The sequence below is a fragment of the Protopterus annectens genome, chromosome 2.part1 (assembly GCF_019279795.1).
Source record: "Protopterus annectens isolate FY-2018-M chromosome 2.part1, PAN1.0, whole genome shotgun sequence".
NCBI lineage: Eukaryota > Metazoa > Chordata > Ceratodontiformes > Protopteridae > Protopterus > Protopterus annectens.
In genome coordinates, this window is record NC_056729.1 from 765,800,855 (window position 1) to 765,821,893 (window position 21,039).

The window sequence follows — 21,039 nt, forward strand, 5'->3', positions numbered from 1 at the left end:
TGAACTTGACCTCTTCAGTTGCAGTCTCATTACTTTGCTAAATCTGTACCAGTTGCACATTCTGTGTTGGAATCTTCATGTCCTCCAATGAACCCAGTTGTTGCTGATTCCTGCAATCCCAGAGATGAAATCTCTTGTTGGGAATATCACCCTACCCTCTGCTGGCCTCTGGCTCTTCACTCAGCCATCTCTTAGATGACTTCCAGAACAAATCCTTACTTGACTGGGTTGCAATCTGGACTGTTTCTTCACAAATTGACTTTGCCTGAGGGACAAACATGTCCCACTGGGACTTCAGTTCTTCTCCAAACACCAATAACCACGTAGGCAAAAAGGTGAACTCACACTGCACTTTATTGTTAGTTCTTTTATCAAAGCTATTTTCTGCAAAAGGAAGAAGAGGAAAAATATTGTATTTGTACTAGAATAACCAAATTCAAGATGATATAACAAACCAAGTTGTTAAGAACCAGTCATTCATACAACAATGAATAGCTCTATCCCAGCTTAGGGATACAGCTAGAATGACACTCTAAGAGAAAAACAAAGGGAACCAAGAAAGCAAAGCTGAAATTATTTCCAGCCAATGCTTCAAATACCTTTCTTAGTGTTTTGTCATTATTTTACTATGTCTACCACACTTCTCAACTTCCTTGAAATACAGAGGCCTTATTTTGGTTTAAACTTTTTCTCTGTTCCTTCTAATCCCTCCTAAAACTGTTGATTTGGGAGAAAGGATTCCACTTGGTAAATAATGCTAATAATAAATATGTTAGAGAAAAATACTTTAAAAAGACCAAAAGCATAAGGTTCAGTTCAGGTATCTTTATTCTTGCGCAAAGAGACAAAAAATGCAGTTACAGAGTTTGTCTGACTACATCAGGAAGTGTCACAGTTATTATACCTTTCTTTCAAGACATTGCCCACTACGACTGACGTAGCAGATCACCAGTTCACAATTCTGTTACTTTACAGATATTTCTCATGTTTCTAGCTGACTCTTCAAAGTTTAAAAAAGATTTTTTCAGTAAACAGGATGGCCTTGACAACCACCGGTCAATTATAACTTTCTTGCTATGTGATGTCACAAGTCTAGGTACTATGGCTAATTTAAGCACAATGCAAGTACAGATTTCTGAAGCAGTTTATTGTTCATAATATCTAACTATCTTGCAGCTTGTGCACTTTTTCATCAACACGAACAGAGCTTATTGTCTATAATGAATGGATCTACAGAAATTATTATTATTCTCCTTTTAATTTCCTGACCTAGCAGAAAATCACCTGCTTTCCAGTACATTTCCAAGGCATAAACATGTATTTTGCTGTGCTAGCAAACTAGGTCAGAGTGCATCTTGCAGTGTCAGAAAGCACAATTTCAGAAAAGCATATTTTCAGTCTCAAATAAAACTAATGCTGCATATAGAATAAAAACGTGTTAACCTTCCCTTATTAAAATAAGCATTGCACACATATGTTAATACATATTTTTCTAACATTTCCCCCCTGTTAATACTTTTTATTCTATTTCAAAAGCATAAACAGTTTGTTTCTTCTCCTAACCTCTTCCTTTGAAGATTTGCAGCTAAGAGAGTCATTCAGTTTAAACTTATGAAAGTGTTTCCTTTTTCAACAGTTCTTCAGTTTCAGTACTTTGATACAAAGTCTCAGAAACTGACATGTCTATAAAATCTTTGATTAATTTTTTCATGCAGGGAATTCCACAGCAAATGCATGCTCCTAACAATAGTAATCCCACACAAATGGCAATCAGGATGTTCATTAGGATGGAACCCCAGCCCCCAAATAAATTCTGGAAAAAGTTCGTCAGTGGGTTTGGGCCTGGCCTGGTCATGTCTGACACTTGTTGGATCACTTCCAAATGATCATTAATTTGATGCTTATTGTCGGGAATGAAGGAACAGCACTCGTCTTTGATTAAAGCACACATACCACCTCTCGCCGCTAGGGTGAAGTCAAGAGCCATGCGATTTTGAAGCACCACAGTTCTCATTGCATTCAGTTCATCAGTCATTAATTCAAGAGCAGAAAAAGTTGCATTGCTCATGACCTCGAGAAGTTTGGATAGCTTTCTCAGTTCCCAAATTGATTTAACTGCACCATATGCAGGGGCTATGCCAGCCCAGGATATGATAGTGTCACTCAAGTCCATGTGTGCTAGTTTACTTTTGTCTTTCACGGAGTTATGGTTCCTCCAGCCTGCTATGATCTGTTCCACTGGATTCTCAGGTTTCTTGATTGGATTTTCAGGTTTCTTTGCAACATCTCTGACATTTCGAATTCTCCCATGAGGCAGCTGTAGTGTGTCGTATGGCCGGGACCAGGTAACCCAAAAAACAACTGCCGGACCAATTCTCAGGCAACCATTTGTATGCCTTTTTCCCACATATGAAATAACAGTTTTCTACCTTAGTATTGATATGCACCTTCCCTGCATGAAACATTTTCTTATCTATAATAGACAGTTGCTTTAAAAGAACAGGATTATGTTGTATATCGCTGACAGTTTTATGCAAGGACTCAAAGTATGAGTCATAATCTGCATCACAAATTGTTTCTGTATTTTTAGCATTTTTAGGTTTAATATAACATTTATAAGAAACTGTTACATTACATCTACTCCAACCTACTAGAATCGTGTCATTCTTAAAAAAGCATACAATTCCTATTTGTGTAACAGGTAGAAATAATGCAATTTTGTCTCTGGATTTCACAGGTGTAGTCTCAAACATCAAGTTTTCCCAGGTCTCATTGACCCTAGGGGGACAGCAGCCATCAATAATCCCCCGTATGCTGTTGGTATAGCTGTGCAAATCCAACAATTTGAAATATTAAAAGTCTCAGCATACACATATTTGATTGCTTGGTAAGTGTTAAAGTTCGGATGCCAGTCTATGAGTGTTGAATCACGTTTGTTCAGTCTAGCTGGTGTGGCTGAAGAAAAGAAAGGCCACAGCAAAAGCCACAGTAAAAAGAACATTGTCACTAATGCAGTTATTAAGATGATTATGCAACATTGCTGAATATACTGCTGAAATCGTTCAGTATTTCTATTGTCTCTAGGTCTTGTTGTCATTTTACTGCTGCTGTGTGTTAGCAAGAGTTTTATCAAGTTCAAAGTTTTTGACTAGTTTACAGTGTGTCAAATGAATCCAAGATGAACGTTCCGCAATCTTTACTGCTGTGGGTGTACTCAGCAGTACTTGATATGTACCTTCCCACTTTGGTGTCGTCCAATTCTTCTTTTTGATTGTCTTCACCCAGACCCAAGTACCTGGGGCTACTGCTACTTCGAAGGGGTTAGTTTGGTCTTTATCTGAAACAGAATTAAACTGTAAAAGATGTTTGCTATTTAGCATATTCCTCATGTAATCTGCAAGTGTTCAATCTGCTTCCGGGTCTGCAGGCATGAGAGGTTTCCACTGAGGTATATAATAAACTCTTCTGAAAATCTTTTCGAAAGGTGTCAATCCTTTTGCAATCGGAACAGTTCTCATGCTCAACAGTGCCAGGGGCAAACAGTACACCCAATTCTTTTGTGTTTCTACTATAAGTTTCTCAAGCTTATTCTTTAAAACTCCATTGTGCCTCTCTACCAACCGTGCAGATTGAGGGTGATATGCACAGTGATGCTTTAAAGAAATTCCAAAATACTGACTTAGCCGTTGTATAGTTTGGTTAACGAAATGTGTACCATTGTCACTATAGATCCTTTCCGGTATGCCAAATCTAGGAATAATCTCTTTAACTAGGGTCTTTGCAACAGTGGCTGCATCTGGTTTACTAGTCAGAAAGGCCTTCACCCATTTGGAGAACATATCCACAATGACAAGGCAATACTTTTTGTTTTCACATTTGCTCAATTCTATGAAATCCATACAGATAGTATGAAACGGATATGGTGGTGTAGGGAAACTCCCTTGCTTGGGCTTTAATGTCCCTTGTGCATGATGTTTATTACAAGTGTGACATGACAGGCAAAATTTTTTAGTTTAGTTTGAAAACCCATACGTAGCGAACACCCGATTCACTAACTGTACCATCCCCCCTGTTAAGACATGGCTCTGCCCATGGCTCAACAAAGCTGCATATCTAAATAAATTAGACGGTAATATCGGTTTTCCCTCTTTTGAGATGTACAGCCCTTTCTTGAGAATTGCTCCTCATCTTTTCCATTTTTGTTTTTCAGCCTGTGTAGTAAGTGTCTGCATTGTTTTCAACATTTCTAAGTCTAAAATCTCAGAAGGTTGTAATTCCTCGTTCAAAGGAAATGCTTCTGAGGATGCTTGCTTTGCAGCTGTGTCAGCTCTCGCATTCCCTTTTGAAATCCTATCTTGTTGTTTTGTATGAGCTATACATTTACAAATAGCTACTTTCTGAGGCAAATGAATAGAATCTAACAAATCTAAAATAAACTGTGCATGGTTAATTGGTTTGCCAGTAGATGTCACCATTCCTTGATTCTTCCACTGTTGTGCAAAAACATGTACAGTAGAAAAAGCATACTGGCTGTCTGTAAAAATGTTTACGCTTTTACCCTTTGCTAAGGTACATGCCCGTGTCAAGGCAATCAACTTTGCTGCTTGTGCAGATAAGTTATGTGGTAGAGGTTTCACTTCTACAATCTCAGTATCAGAAACTACTGCATAACCTGTTAGGTTCTGTCCTGTAGGACTCCTTTTGCATGAGCCATCCACATAATATGTCATCTCGGCATCATCCAAGGGAACATCCGTGAGGTCTTTTCTAGGCAGTGTCTTTTGCTCAATTACCTGCAGGCAGTTATGGGGTGTGCCATCCACAGGAGATTGGAGCAAGGTAGACGGATTCAAAATAGTACATCGTTCAATTGTCATGTGAGGTTGGCTCAGCAATATAGTCATACAAAAAAGATGCCTAGCAGGGGAAAGATATGCTATTTTTTCTTGCAGTAAAATGATTGCGACTGCATGAGGCACTCTCAATGTGAGAGGGTGGAACAACACTACTGAGGCCGAAGCCTGCACTGCCATTGCAGCTGCAACTACTGCTTGTACACAGTGGGGTAGAGACTGCACCACTGGGTCCAGTTGTGATGAATAGTAAGCAATGGGGCGTTGTTTGTCCCCATGCTGTTGAGTCAATACTGATGTCATATAACCTTGCTTGCAATCTACAGTTTGGAAGAAACATTTGTGATAATTTGGTAATCCTAAAACTAATGATGATGCTATCAATTGTTTCAGCTTGCAGAAAGTTAATTCTGCTTCTGGTGTCCACTGTATTAAATCTTGTGCTGCCATAGGCTTCTTAAAGGTTGGTTAAAGGTGCAGATTCCAAAGCATAGTTTGGGATCCAGCTCCAACAAAAATTAGTTGCACCCAGGAAGGACATCATTTCCTTCTTGGTTGTGGGTTTTGGTGCTTGTAAGATCACTACTTTTCTGTCCTCACCTAATGTTCTGCCATCTTTGGATATTACATATCCAAGGTATTTCACTTGTTTTCTCCAAAGCTGGAATTTATTTTTGCTTACTTTGTGTCCTTCAACTGCTAGGAATTTTAATAATGCTATAGTATCTTCCTTACAATCTTGGTGGGTAGGGGCGGCCAGCAGGATGTCATCAACATAAAGTTAAATTTGACTACCTCTCGGTGGGATAAATCCCGCTAAATTACTTTTTGCCATCTCTTGTGAGAATATTGTTGGACTTTCACTATAACCCTGTGGTAGTCACGTATATGTATACCTTTTCCCCTGAAATGTAAATGCAAACCAATACTGGCTGTCAGGGTGTATCGGTATCGAAAAGAACACATTGCTGATATCTACCACAGAAAAGTACTTCTGTTGAGGTTTTAAATCATTTGACAAGGTATGTGGATCTGGCACCTTAGGTGCTCTTGGTATTACTGCGTCATTTACAGCTTGTAAATCTTGGACCATACGCCATTCTCCATTTGCCTTTCTAACTGGGAATAAGGGTGTGTTACATGGCGAATCGGGAGATTCCACCAGTATTCCCTTCTTAAGCAAAGCTGCTATGATAGGTTTAATACCTGCCTCTGCATCTTTTCTCAAGGGGTACTGTCTCTTTTGTGGTCTAAATGCTGTCTTTGGCGTGATAGTAACTGGTCCTGCTGTGTGAATAAGTCCTACGTCTGACTTTCCTGTTGACCAGAGAGTTTCTGGTATGTCTAACAAAGCTTTTTCTTCCTCTTCTAATAAGAGGGCTTCTCAGCTGTCTTTGCTGGACTGCAAATGTACAGCTGGATGTGTTTGTGTTATCCAGTTCAGTTTCTGTCTTTGTATTCTCTGTTCTGACAGTTCTGATTCTGTCTGTTTTTCCCATTTTGTGACTTTTTCTCCTGGGTCTATCCATTTTAAACCTTCCTCTTTAGTTAAACTAACATGCGGTATTAGATTTGATTTGTAAAGTGAAAAGAACTCCCGGGGTAATGAACAGCTAACTTCACTGTTCCCTTTCATGTCCCAGTACAAATTACACAGTACTAATCTGTTTGCATGATTTTTAAACAATTCTTGTTCATATTCTTTGTCAGGTCCTGGTGTATTACAATAATACAGAGTACAGTGAAACAGGTGTTGTATGTCAATGCAAAGGGAGGGGTACTTACTGATAGCTACATTCATTAACTCTTCAGTTATTACTCCAGGGCCAGTCATAACTAAGTCCTGGCTGTACCAGTAAAATGTCTCACCTTCCGTTTGCACTGAAAAAGTATTAGTCTGTCATTGTGCTTCCATACCGTGCATGGTTGGAACTACTGCTATGCCCAATAGTTGCATAAGATCTCTGCCCAAAAGGTTCACTGGGCATTTTGCAGAAACAACAATTTTGCTTTTCTGGGTTAATCCTGAAACAGGATCTGTTATTGTAATGTTATGGGAGAGAGGCTCCCGATAAAGCTGTCCATTAGCTGCTTTTACTAGTATAAAGTCATGTGATTCTGAATTTTCTGGTAGTTTGGAGGGGTGTACCAGGGTTTGTGATGCCCCTGAATCGCACAAGAATTTGACTTCCCTCCCTTCTACCAGGAGTGTCACTTCTGGTTTTGTGTCAGCCAAATAGAGCTCTAAACTCAATAAGGCTAGGTCTAATATTTTGTTTTCTTCACTATCGGTAGCTTCCTGCACTTCCTCTATTATCACATTCTCTGTTCCTTCTATCACATTGCTATTTGTCTTATCTCTATTATTCCTATCTAGTGATTCTTGACTTTCATATAGTCAGTCCTCACCCTCATCGTTTTTGTCTTCCACTGCTGCCTTCTTATTTTTCCTGCAATCCCTTACCATGTGTCCTTTTTTCCCGCATTTGAAGCACTCACCTCTTTTCTTTCTCCCTTCAAAGTCCTCTGATTGCGGATCAGATTGTTTGTTTCCATGGGTGGGCATTCTTTTTGCCCTTTTGTCTGGACTGTACTAAATAAACTTCTCCATCTTCCACAGTAAATACTTGGGCTTTCTTTTTCTTTTTATTGTTAAAATGACTTTCGGCATGTCTAGCATATTCAAGCAGTGATTGTAATCTGCTTGTACGATGGTCTGTCATGTGTTTAGTAATGAAATTACTTATGGGTGCAATACTGCCTTTCAAAAATGCATTCGTTAACTGCTGCTCATATGGGGAATCTTGTGTCTGATCTTCAGGCACCTGCATTCCACAGTGATTGTTAAAACATTCCAATAATCTGGAAAAATATCTATCAACAGTTTCACTTTCTTGTTGGATGCATTGATTAATGCAAGTCCAGTCTGCCCTAGGCTTCCATTTCTCAGAAATTCGGTCTGTCAGACCTTTCACTCTGTTGTCTAGTTCTGCGCTGCTATGTGGGAGGGGCCTAAGTGCAGTGTCATGGGGATTCCAGTTGCCACTAATCATGTGCCAATCTGGACCTACTATTTGTCTGACCACTTTTTCTACTTCCTTTCCGTTTAAGTGATAACTTAATCTCATGCCCTGTAAGTCTTCTAAGAACTTTCTAAAATTAACTTTTGGATGGGGAATTCCCTCTGTGGCTTTCCGGATGTCTTCTGGTGTCCACGGTCTGTATACTAAGAGAGTTGGGTTCTGCCCTTCTTGTCCTGCCTGAGGATTTGGTACTTCTATGAGTGGGCATATCTCTTCTTCACTCATAGCCCGTGAGTTTCCATTCATTTGATATAATTCAATTTTAAATTACGTGTTCGAGACCTAGTCTCGATAGGATCTCTAACAAATGGTAGTGGTTTTATAGGAACAACTGGAAATCGTGGAGGTGGGTCAGTTTGTTCTTTTGCTTCATATTCCGGTAAGGGAACTGGTAAGGGAACCGAAACCAGAGTGGGCGGAGGGGCCGATATTATAACCAAGTTATTATCCTCTTTGTCTAGAAACATTGCGGTTGAATTTTTATTCTTTTGTTCTCTTCAGTTTGCTTCCTCAATCCACCTGTGTGCCTGATGAACTCCTAATTTACGCTGTTTTTTAACCCGACCTTTAGAATTGGTTTTTAACTGTCTAATAAGTTTGATAAGCGAGGATCTTTCAAGTTTCCCATCAAATTCATATTTATTAACCCATTTAGTATAATATTTAACGTTGTTGGCACCCTGTGATTGCATATATTTTGCGTCTTCGGTTAACGGTGGGCTTTGGGGTCTTTTCGTTTTTGTGCACGTATTACCCATTTTGTTCTAACCTTTTTTTTTAAATGTTACGTAACCCTTTTGTTTTTTCATGTGGTACCACCAAGTGTTTACATCTCTTCAGACTACCTGCCTACTTATTCTGCTTCCCTGATCTATGACAAGATAGCAATATTTCTGTCCCTGAATTTTAAAAGTTCTCACAGAACAAATACAATCAAGTCCCTGATCTAAAACAGAAAAAAGTAGATTCACCTTACCTGACCCTCAGCGATTGGTCACTCACTGTTCAAATGGAACCCGCCTTCAGTCGTAGATCAGAAAAGTGGCTGGCCTCTTTTGCATGACAATTCAGTCTGAGGTCTTTCAATGAAGAAGATCAGATGTGGTATCTTCCCTGCGCAGTTTCATGCCACCTGGCCCATCTGATCCCAGGCTAAACGAGGGTTTCTGGCTCCAAAGGACCAAAAAATGTTAGAGAAAAATACTTTAAAAAGACCAAAAGCATAAGGTTCAGTTCAGGTATCTTTATTCTTGTGCAAGGAGACAACAAATGCAGTTACAGTTTGTCTGACTAATTCAGGAAGTGTCACAGTTATTATATCTTTCTTTCAAGATATTGCCCACTACGACTGATGTAGCAGATCACCAGTTCACAATTCTGTTACTTTACAGATATTTCTTACGTTTCTAGCTGACTCTTCAAAGTTTAAAAAAGATTTTTTCAGTAAAAAGGATGGCCTTGACGACCACCGGTCAATTATAACTTTCTTGCTATGTGATGTTACAAGTCTAGGTACTATGGCTAATTTAAGCACAATGCAAGTACAGATTTCTGAAGCAGTTTATTGTTCATAATATCCAACTATCTTGCAGGTTGTGCACTTTTTCATCAACACGAACAGAGCTTATTGTCTATAATGAATGGATCTACAGAAATTATTATTATTCTCCTTTTAATTTCCTGACCTAGCAGAAAATCACCTGCTTTCCAGTACATTTCCAAGGCATAAACATGTATTTTGCTGTGCTAGCAAACTAGGTCAGAGTGCATCTTGCAGTGTCAGAAAGCACAATTTCAGAAAAGCATATTTTCAGTCTCAAATAAAACTAATGCTGCATATAGAATAAAAACATGTTAATCTTCCCTTATTAAAATAAGCATTATACACATATGTTAATACATATTTTTCTAACAAAATGTTGCTGAGTTCTTTATTTCATAACTGAATATTATTCATGTCATCTTATGGCAAGGATAGCGCATATTGGTAGCTCATACATTATTTATTTTATTATTTATTTTAATTTGTTTACCTGGATAATCTGACTGAACACTAGTGTCTATTTTCAGCAGAGGCTCGGAGAGAAAAGCTCCACATAGTAGTTAATAATAACAGTTGTGTTTACAAAAGTCAAAACTAATTAACTGTTGCCAAAAAGTTAAAAGATTTACAAGTACAGAGTAAAATGATTACAAAAATTTAACATGATTAAACATGTAAAAGTAGGAAGATAGTTGTATAGGACTTATTGAATATATTAGTGACAGAAGAAATATTAGATAAAAAACAGCTGCCTGCTAGTGATTAAAAGTATTTGACCTTAACACATTAGTATTCACTAGGAGCATAAGGAAAAGAGCACAAGTCGAGTACAGAAATTAGACTTATAATTAACAAGAACAATAAGGAACTCTTGCAAAGTAATAAGAGTTCAAGGTGGACTATAGCAGTAACAGAGCCGGTTGGTGAGAGGGTATGATTTAAAGTGTTGTTTAAAAGTCGGAGTGCAGGTTTGTATAGCCTGATGACAGGATGAAGGCTATTCCAGGTTTTAGCAATTTCATTGGGGAAGAGATTCACCAGAGCTATATTTACATGGATTTTTTTCAATCAGGCCTTTGTTGGTGGAACGTAATTGCCTATTTGAGTTATGGAAGTACAGTAGGCTAGTTAGTGCAGGGGTTTTCTCTGGGTAACAGTATTTGCTGTGCCAGATTGAGTTGATGATATCTTAAAAGATTGGGAAATTCAAGCCAGTGTAAAGTAAGCAAGGACTTGCAGTGGTGGGAACGAGATTTGGTGTTAGTTGCAAATCTGGTGATTTTGTTGTAACATGTGGAAAGTTTATTAAGGTCAGACTTGTTTAGATTTGTTAGTACTGGTGATGCATAAAGTAATGCTGCTAGGAGATGTGATCCGGCTATAGCAATTCTTGATTCGGAAATAAGGTACTTTTTGCAATGATATAGTGTCCCTAATTTCTTTGTGGACTTTGGAGATAGTTTGGGATAAATAGTTACTGGATTTTAGTTGGTCAGTTGTAATTCTTAGTAATTTTGCATCAGGGACTGGGGTGATGGAGGTCTTATTGACTGACAATATAGAGAGGTAGGTCATTAATCTTTATTGGGTGAATAGTATAAGTTAGGTTTTTTTGGATTCAAAATAAGTTGAGATTTATTTATCCAGTTTTCATTATCTATGAAGGATGTCTGGGCTTTTTGCTGGAGAAGCTGGATGTTGGGTGCAGAGCAGATTATGGCTGTGTTGTCAGCATATTGAACTTTTTCAGCATTTTTGGTGGGTAAATGAAGTTGGTCTGTAAAAATGTTAAAAAGAAAGGGGCCAAGAATAGAACCCTGAGGCACACCAACTGTGACTGGGAGAGGGGAAGACAGAGAGTTGAGCCATTTAACAGATTGAAGACTGTTGCCAAGGTAACTCTTGAAGCATAGCAAGGTAGAGGTGTCCATGCTGAGCTCAGAGTGGCAAGACAAAAGTTTATTGTGGGAAACTGTATTGAATGCTTTAGATAAGTCTAGAAAAATAGCAGAGACTAGCTTGCCCTGGTTTCTGTATGTATTTATGGTGTTGGTGAAATTAAGTAGGGCAGTGGTGGTGCTATGGGATTGATGAAATCCATGCTGAGTTTTGGATAGTAGGTTATTGGAGAGAAGGTGGGTTTTAAAATCACATTTTACATGTTTACATTCACATTTCACATGTTTTAAAATCAACCCTAATTATTTCTGGATTTGTCCCTACTTCTGCAGATAGGAGTGGATAAAACTGTGATAGATACACTCCTTGTGGTTTCACGCTTTGCAGAATATAGCTGCTAATAATTTGCTAATAATTTTAGAAATCCTTTTCTTCCATACCTGTTATTTTTTGTTGTTTTTTTTTTCTAATTATCATTGGGGATCCATGACAGAAAGAGCACCTAAATACTGCATAACAACTGCTCCAACAACAGGTCACAGAAAGCATCATTTCACAGACCCTGCCTACTTAATCAATTTCCTGCCCTGAAAAGTCTGTTTGTATGGAGGCCAGATGGGAATATAAATATAAAATGTACATGATATAAAAAAATCTATACAGAGGATCAAACTCTTGGTCCCCTCACTTCAACCCCTTCCTAAACAGCAGAAGCCACGAGAGACAGCTACACATTGTATTATACAGTGGAATAATTTCCCGCCCAGCTGACTTCATCAGAAAAAGAAGATAAGCAGGAGTTCATCAGTTGAAATAATTTTCTCTGAGGGGAAATTTGTGCTCGTTGCACTTTCAGTTTTGCTCCTTACATATATAACGCCGAAAGTGCCAGACCCATCCTATATTTTGCCAGTTTTAAAAAATGTTTGATAGGAATACCCATTTCAAAAGTATTGTTTAAATAAAGAACTATGAGTTTAGGATAGTGGGCAGCTCATTTAAGATTATTTCATCACAGCATTTGGTTCCCTGGTTTGGTTCTGGGCTGGGGTGCCTTCTACATTCTTGTGACATTACTGTCTAGACAGATTTTTGTTAACTACTAGATTATCTAGTTTGCACATAGCTAACAGTTGCTCAACAAGTTCCTTGTCTTATTGACCTATTCAATATTTAAATTTCCCTCAATCCTACCTAGTAGATCAGTAGCCACAGGTATGCACTTTCCAACTGTCTCTGTGGCCAGTCTGGTTGAAATGGGTATTTGCAGGCATTGTAGCAATTGCCTCATGTATACTGACAACCCACTTATTCTTAATAAAAGAGATAAAAGTATGTGACAAGTGTAAATACACTTTAACATTGGAAGCAAAACTCTCATACAACCAAAACCAATCCTATTGAGATTTTCAGTGACACTTGCACCACGTCTATTGCCCAGGCTAAAGACCCCACACATAAAAACTACTTACGCTTAGGCATTTATCAGTAACCTTCCTAAAACACTAAGACCTCCTGCACAGTATAATCAAAGAAAGTGTCCTCAGCCATCCCATAAACATTCTGTTAAAACACCACCCACAGCTACACATAGTAACACTGCATCCATTGCCTCCACTGTTAAGCCCTTAAGGCAAACCAGCACACAGCCAAATTTCCAGGTCACTGGTGAATCTATAGTTAAGCACAGTGATGTCTCCCTCAACAGAATGAGTAAGGAGAGAGTCATGGTTAGCTCCCTTTCCGGGACTAGGATCTTTCAAGTCACACAGACACTCAGGTCATTGAACCACAGGTGCCAGTATGAATATGTCATAGTCCATGTCGGTGTTAATGACCTGAGAAGTGCCTCCATTGACTATATGAAGTGAGACATGATCAAGCTAACTGATTATGTCTCTCAGGCAGGTATGAGCCTAGCACTGATCAGCATGCTACCTTCTCCAAGGATAATGCCATATTCCCAACAGAAAATGATTGATTTTAAAAATTGGCTTAGCTTCTGATGTCATTTAAGGAGGGTACAATATGAGACAGCCTTGGAGGCCATGGTTGACAGTCCATGCTGCTTTACCAGGGATGATCTGCACTTATCCCCTCTAGGCTTCCGGATATTGGCAAAGACCTTTTCCACCCCCATAGTGCCTTTTTAAGCAATGCCAAACTGATAAACCTACTGACTTAACTGAAACTACAAAGGAAACCAGTCCAGACCAGCATCATCTACAGATACTTGACCAAACTAAAACCCACCACACTAGCTGCTGATAAACTCCCAGCAGAATACCGCCAGATTGCAGCCAAGGCTATTTTGTACCCAGTGTCTATAATCATAAATAGATCAATCTCCTAGCAACAAGTCCCACTCCTTTGGAAACTCTCATATATCATACCTCTACACAAAGGGGGTAAGTCAACCAAATTATCTAACTACTGTCCAATAGCCATATTATCCTCACTGTCAAAAATACTAGAGAAATGTATACATTCCCAAATACTAAAATACTTTCTATCCAACAATCTCCTAGCTGAAACTCAACATGGGTTTTGCCCAAGCCACAGCACCACCACTGCACCAACCACGTTAATCAACAGCAGAATGCAGACAATTTGGTATCAACTGTCTTTTTGGACCTCTCCGAAGCATTTGATACTGTCTCCCATAACAAACTACTGACTTCTCTTTCAGAACTTAAACTAAATAACTCTGTGCTCCTATGGTTTAAGGACTACCTTTCAAACTGCATACAAGCCATTAAGGGGCAGGACTCCCTATCCCCCTTTCTTTCTGTTACCTTAGGTGTGCCCCAGGAATCTATACTTGGACCCCCGCAATTCACAATATTCGCCAACAGCCTCCACAAAGCCACCCTCCATGCAAGATTAGTTCAATATGCCTGTGAATCTACCCTAATCTGTTCATCCCCCACTCTCAAAATCCCACAGAAAACAACCCAAGAACCTTCACAGCCATTGAAACCTGGTTATCAAACTCTCAATTAATTCTTAACCCCACCCCCAAAAAACAGCTTATGCTCTTTCACCCCTCCAAAACTTTAGATCCCATTCCCTCTTTTACAATTATCGTCTCCTACAACACACATATTTCACTGGTTGCATATGCTTAGCTGATAGGTGTCGTCATCAATCAAAACCTGAAATTTGACAAGCACATAGCCCAAATCATAACAGAAGTGCATAAAAGACTAAGGACACTCTATAGATGCAAAAAATATCTGACTGCCAGTAGCAAATCTATCATAGCAAGAACTCACCTAATCTCTACACTACTCTATGCATACCCTGTTTTAGTTAACCTAAATAAAGATGACTTAAGCAAACTATCTACTTGTTACAACAAGATAGTGAAATTTGCTACTGATTACTCCTACAGATGTTACCATTGCTTAGCCCTTCAAAAACTTTCCTGGCTTGAACTGCCAAACTTACTCACACTAGCTCACCAAATTCTCTACTATCCCAACAAAACCCCAATCTCACATGGCTTAATTAACCACAAGTCCAATAGCTGACTGCTAATATCCAACAACAAAGGGCTGGTTGAAGTTTCCAAAAGCAGATACATTTCAGGAGACTCTCTTTACTCCTGGACTATTGCACAAATGTGGAACTCTCTCCCACTTGAAATCAGGACTCAAACAAGCCAAAATAATTTCAAAAATCATCTAAAATCCTACCTTACCAAGTCTTGAATATGTACTTGTTCTGACCCAGGTTAACTCCTTCAAACCCTCACTCTATGTCAAACACTCTCTCTATCCGGGATCTCACCCAGCTTGCTATAGAATCAAACATATACAACCCTAGGTAATACAAATTACAAAGCTATGATGTGTATATCTATGTCTCTTCCTGTACTACTTATGCTCCCGTGAGATTGTCTAACAAATTTTGTATATTTCTTTTCCAAAATATTGTACATTGATGGTTTAATATAGTGTATGGAACTTTTCTCCCCAGGTCTCCACTGAAAATGGCATCCTTGCACAGTCAGACTTCCCTGGTAAACAAATGTAAAATAAATGTCAAATAAATAAATATCTGAAGTTGGTACTGCTCGATGCTAGAAGTCTAAACAAGAAATTCCCCTTCCTGCAAGCCTTCCTCTCCCTGGAGAGTGTAGACATCTGTGTAGTAATGGATGCATGGTTTAAAGTCATGGAGAGTACCCCAGCAATGCAAAGTTATACTGTATTTCACACCTTTAGACCAGCTACTGCACAGGAGGGAACTAAAGGTGGAGTCAGAGTCTATAGTAAAAACAATCTCACATCAAGACTAGTTAAAAGTGCATGACTCACTGGAACTCATATATGTGCAACTCACCATAAACAAGGTATCATACTATATTCTTGCAATCAACCTATAGATTGCCCCCCATGTCCCAGGAAACCCATACTACCTATCACAATATACTAGTGTTCCTAACCATTCAACCCAATATAATATTCATGGGATCTCAACTATGACTCAATACATTGGGAATTCTTTACCACTTTTAATGCACAAGCCCAGTGATACCTAAGCTCTTTTAATACGAACATCCTGGAACTGTTGGCCCTTTCTCCTACCAAGGGTTCAAACATCCCTGACCTTGTACTCACGAACATGGGGGGTGCTGATGTTCCTCATCCAGTGTAATGCTTACCTCGCAACCTCTTAGAGCAAGTAATATAGACAAAACCATAAATAAAATGGGACAAAGGGTCAAAAATAGGGACAATGTTTAAACATTGCTCTTACAAACTTAGAAAATTGACAGAATAATAGGTTTTGGATTAGCATGAATTTTCTGAAGGATATGATGTCTGAAACTCAAATGTCTGTCATTATTTTCTAACTTCAATCTTTAATGATTTACCACTAATCTGGCAGAAAACCACATTTTTTATGAAAAATGGACGAAAAATATCAGGCCAAAATCTGGACATTCTGTGAAAATCTGTACAGTTGAGAGGTATAGTGCAATGTTTTCTCTCATCAGATCTGACCATAAGGTAGTATTACTTGAAATAAAAATTAAATCCAGGAATCCAGTGAATCCAAAAACTTTTAGGAAATATTCCAAGGCTAACCTCTCTCTATTAATGAACACATTTGTTAAATTCCAAGCACCACCAAACTCAGTAAACACCATAGCATATGTCCAAAAAATAGTGTTCACAGTGCTCTGAAAACGAACAAATCAAAAAAAAAGCACAGTGTTGCAGGTCCACAGATGGTTTTAATATAAAAATAATATCCACAAATGTAGTTAAAATCCACAGTTGTTAAATCCACAGTTGTTAAGCGCTTTCATCAAATAGTTTGACTTCCTCAGAACAAAATGACAAGTAAAATTTCAAATTTAAATACATAATTCTAATTGATCATTAATTCAAAATACCCAATCATGTCAGTGAAAATTCCCTCCTCATGAATATATAATTACTCAATGAAATAGCATCTGTTCCTTTTTTTTATAAAAAAGTAATAGTTCACAACAATAAAAAACTTGGTTTAACAAACACAAAAGCGCATAATGCCTCATTATAAATAAAAACTCTTCTTAATACATACACAATGATATTATTATATGTATTCAGAATACTATGAGAGTGCTACTACACTAAACCAGCCTTTTCTTTAAGAATAGGCATTATTGAAATATGCTCATTAAGCCCTGGTGGGTAGTCAGCGGCCAATCTCAGTTGCCATAATAATTCCTTTTTGTACAACACATTTTGCCAATCCCCGCCTCTGGCTTCAATTGTGACAAATTCTAGTATAGCAAACTTATAACCCTTGAAATTAGTACAAGTAACACTATGCTTGTACAGTGCACTGGTATCTTTTATATTTTTGATGTCATAAAGGTGTTCATATATCCTGTTTTTTAATCTTCTCTCCATCTTACCTACATAAAAGGAGGAACAGGAGCAGCACTTAGCTATATATACCAGTTTGCTTGAACCACAATTGCCACTTTTTTAAAAAATATGACTCTTACTTTGATTACCGAGTGTAATAAAACTGTCTTGTAATATATAATAGCAATACGAACATCTACTGCAGGGTTTACTACCACATCTCTTATCCTTACTGTTGTTCAAAATATGATCCTTCTCCAATATAATCTTAATGTTAGGTCCCACCTTGGTAGAAAAAATAGGTTGTTGACCCAATATTCGGTATATTTCAGTATTAGTTTTGAAAATATTCCAATTTTTTGTCAGAATTCCTTTAATCTGGGAATACAAGGGGCTATATTGCACTACACAAGCATGTTGAAAATCAGGTTTATCACAAACAGTCATATCCTGACATTTGTGGTGATATCCTTCCCTACCAACACCAAGTAGGGGTGTATACACCTTGCCCCATTTATTCAGAACCTCCTCAAGAATAGGGTCAATGAAGTATCCAGGATACCCATCCTCCAAAAACATCTCCCTTAAATGTTGAAACTCTACTATAACATCATCTTTCCTTGTAGTCATTCTAGCAACTCTTATAGCCTGCGCTCCTCTGTATGCTAATCTGGTGCTTCTGGGTTGAGAATACAAGTATATCTTCCAGAATGAAACATTCTCTTCTAATGCTAAATATTATGGTAGATTTTTGGATGATATTCTTATTTTGTGGGAAGGAGGGTCAGAATTGATTTCTGAGTTTGTTCACTATTTGAATCAAACTACTGATTACTTGAAGTTTACCTACCAGTCTGATCCCCAAGAAATTAGTTTTCTGGACACTAAAATTATCAAAGGTCATGATAATTTTATTTCCAAAATTTACCGTAAAAACACCTTCTGTAATAGTTATTTGCATTACACCAGCCATCATCCCATTCATCAGAAAAAGAGTATTATTAATGGTCAGGCTATAAGAGTTGCTAGAATGACTACAAGGAAAGATGATGTTATAGTAGAGTTTCAACATTTAAGGGAGATGTTTTTGGAGGATGGGTATCCTGGATACTTCATTGACCCTATTCTTGAGGAGGTTCTGAATAAATGGGGCAAGGTGTATACACCCCTACTTGGTGTTGGTAGGGAAGGATATCACCACAAATGTCAGGATATGACTGTTTGTGATAAACCTGATTTTCAACATGCTTGTGTAGTGCAATATAGCCCCTTGTATTCCCAGATTAAAGGAATTCTGACAAAAAATTGGAATATTTTCAAAACTAATACTGAAATATACCGAATATTGGGTCAACAACCTATTTTTTCTACCAAGGTGGGACCTAACATTAAGATTATATTGGAGAAGGATCATATTTTGAACAACAGTAAGGATAAGAGATGTGGTAGTAAACCCTACGGTAGATGTTCATATTGCCCTTATATATTACAAGACAGTTTTATTACCCTCGGTAATCAAAGTAAGAGTCATATTTTTTTTAAAAAGTGGCAACTGTGGTTCAAGCAAACTGGTATATATAGCTAAGTGCTGCTCCTGTTCCTCCTTTTATGTAGGTAAGACGGAGAGAAGATTAAAAAACAGGATATATGAACACCTTTATGACATCAAAAATATAAAAGATACCAGTGCACTGTACAAGCATAGTGTTACTTGTACTAATTTCAAGTGTTATAAGTTTGCTATACTAGAATTTGTCACAATTGAAGCCAGAGGGGGGATTGGCAAAATGTGTTGTACAAAAAGGAATTATTATGGCAACTGAGATTGGTCGCTGACTACCCACCAGGGCTTAATGAGCATATTTCAATAATGCCTATTCTTAAAGAAAAGGCTGGTTTAGTGTACTAGCACTCTCATAGTATTCTGAATACATATAATAATATCATTGTGTATATATTAAGAAGAGTTTTTATTTGTAATGAGGCATTATGTGCTTTTGTGTTTGTTAAACCAAGTTTTTTATTGTTGTGAACTATTACTTTTTTATAAAAAAAAGGAACAGATGCTATTTCATTGAGTAATTATATATTCATGAGGAGGGAATTTTCACTGACATGATTGGGTATTTTGAATTAATGATCAATTAGAATGATGTATTTAAATTTGTAATTTTACTTGTCATTTTGTTCTGAGGAAGTCAAACTATTTGATGAAAGCGCTTAACAACTGTGGATTTAACAACTGTGGATTTTAACTACGTTTGTGGATATTATTTTTATATTAAAACCATCTGTGGACCCGCAACACTGTGCTTTTTTCTTGGTAACACCATAGCATATGCTAAGCTATTTACAAAATCTCTGTACAGCCATATTGATAGCTGTATAGAGTGAGCAGTGCTCACTCTTATTAAGAACAAAAGACAAACTCAAAAGGCAATCCACCCTGGTGGAATCACAAGATCAATCAGCTATATAACAAAAGAAATAAATCTTGGCCAAGCATAGGAGGAACAAAGCCATACATACTAATAGCCCCCTGACCAATCTAAACAGGTAGCCAAGAGGGTTAATTAATACTTCAAAGCTAAATGGCTTCTCAGACAAAGGGCATCCAGAAAGCTTTCTATGGCTATGTCCATAACCTCAGGGGAAATACACAACAATGCTCAGAACTTATTGCAAATGGCATCATCCACACTGAGACAGAGGCCATTGCCAACCTCTTGGCTGACAGGTTAAGCTGAAATTTCTGCCCCCACTTTCCTCCTAGCAGTCCAAAGGAAATACTGCATAACACAATACCACCAACCATTAGTAGAGAATGGGTCATCAATGCACTTTCCAAGGCCTAAAGTACTGTATCAATAAGCCCTGATAACATCCTGGGGAGTTTAGTAAATATTATGAAATACGAGCTCTCTGGTCCATTTGAATCATTTTTGAACCGGACCTTTCATTCAGGTTTTGTGCCCAAGGAATGGAAGATGGTTACATTGATTCCCCTACACAAAGGAAGTTCAGCCACTGATCCAGGTAACTACAGGCCCATACGTTTTGCCAGGCTCATATGTAAGGTCATGGAAGGAATCATCATGGACATAATAAATGAGGACATGGATAATTTGCAGAATTTGGACTCATCACAGTTCGGCCTTGTTAAAGGAATGTCATGCCAAAATGTATGTCAAAAGTCTGTCCTTAAAACTATGTTTTGTAAAAAAATTGTTCTCTTGCAGCTTTTCTCCCTCGACCTCCACTGAAAGTGGACTTGTAATCCAGTTAGACTCTCCCAATCAACAAATGTAAAATAAAATAAAAAAATAAAATAAATGTCTATTAAATCTGGTGGACATTTTTGAGAAGGTCAACAAAGCACTGGATGAAGGCAAGACTGTGCACACACCTTACCTCAACCTGGGCAAGTAATTTGATAGGCTACTCCACTCAGGCATTATAACCCATGTTTGTGCGGGTTTGCACATGTTTGTGCATCGTGCAGCACCGCTTAGCTAGGGTTAAACTATTCCCGGCGACATAAAATCTGCTCTTCAGTTTTGCCCTTAGAACTAGCCAGATTCTTAGTTTTAGCACCTGAATTTGCTTCTTTATGCTCAGCACTGGTTCAGAACTTGTTGCAAGCACTAAATAAACTACAAATTACTACAGCACTCATCCTTCCTCATTACCTAGAGGAAAACAGTTTTTGTACTTATCTTCCCCATTTGCTTAGAGGAAAACAGCTCTTGTACTTACTTGCCTCACTTGTCTAGAGGAAATTAGTGTTTATC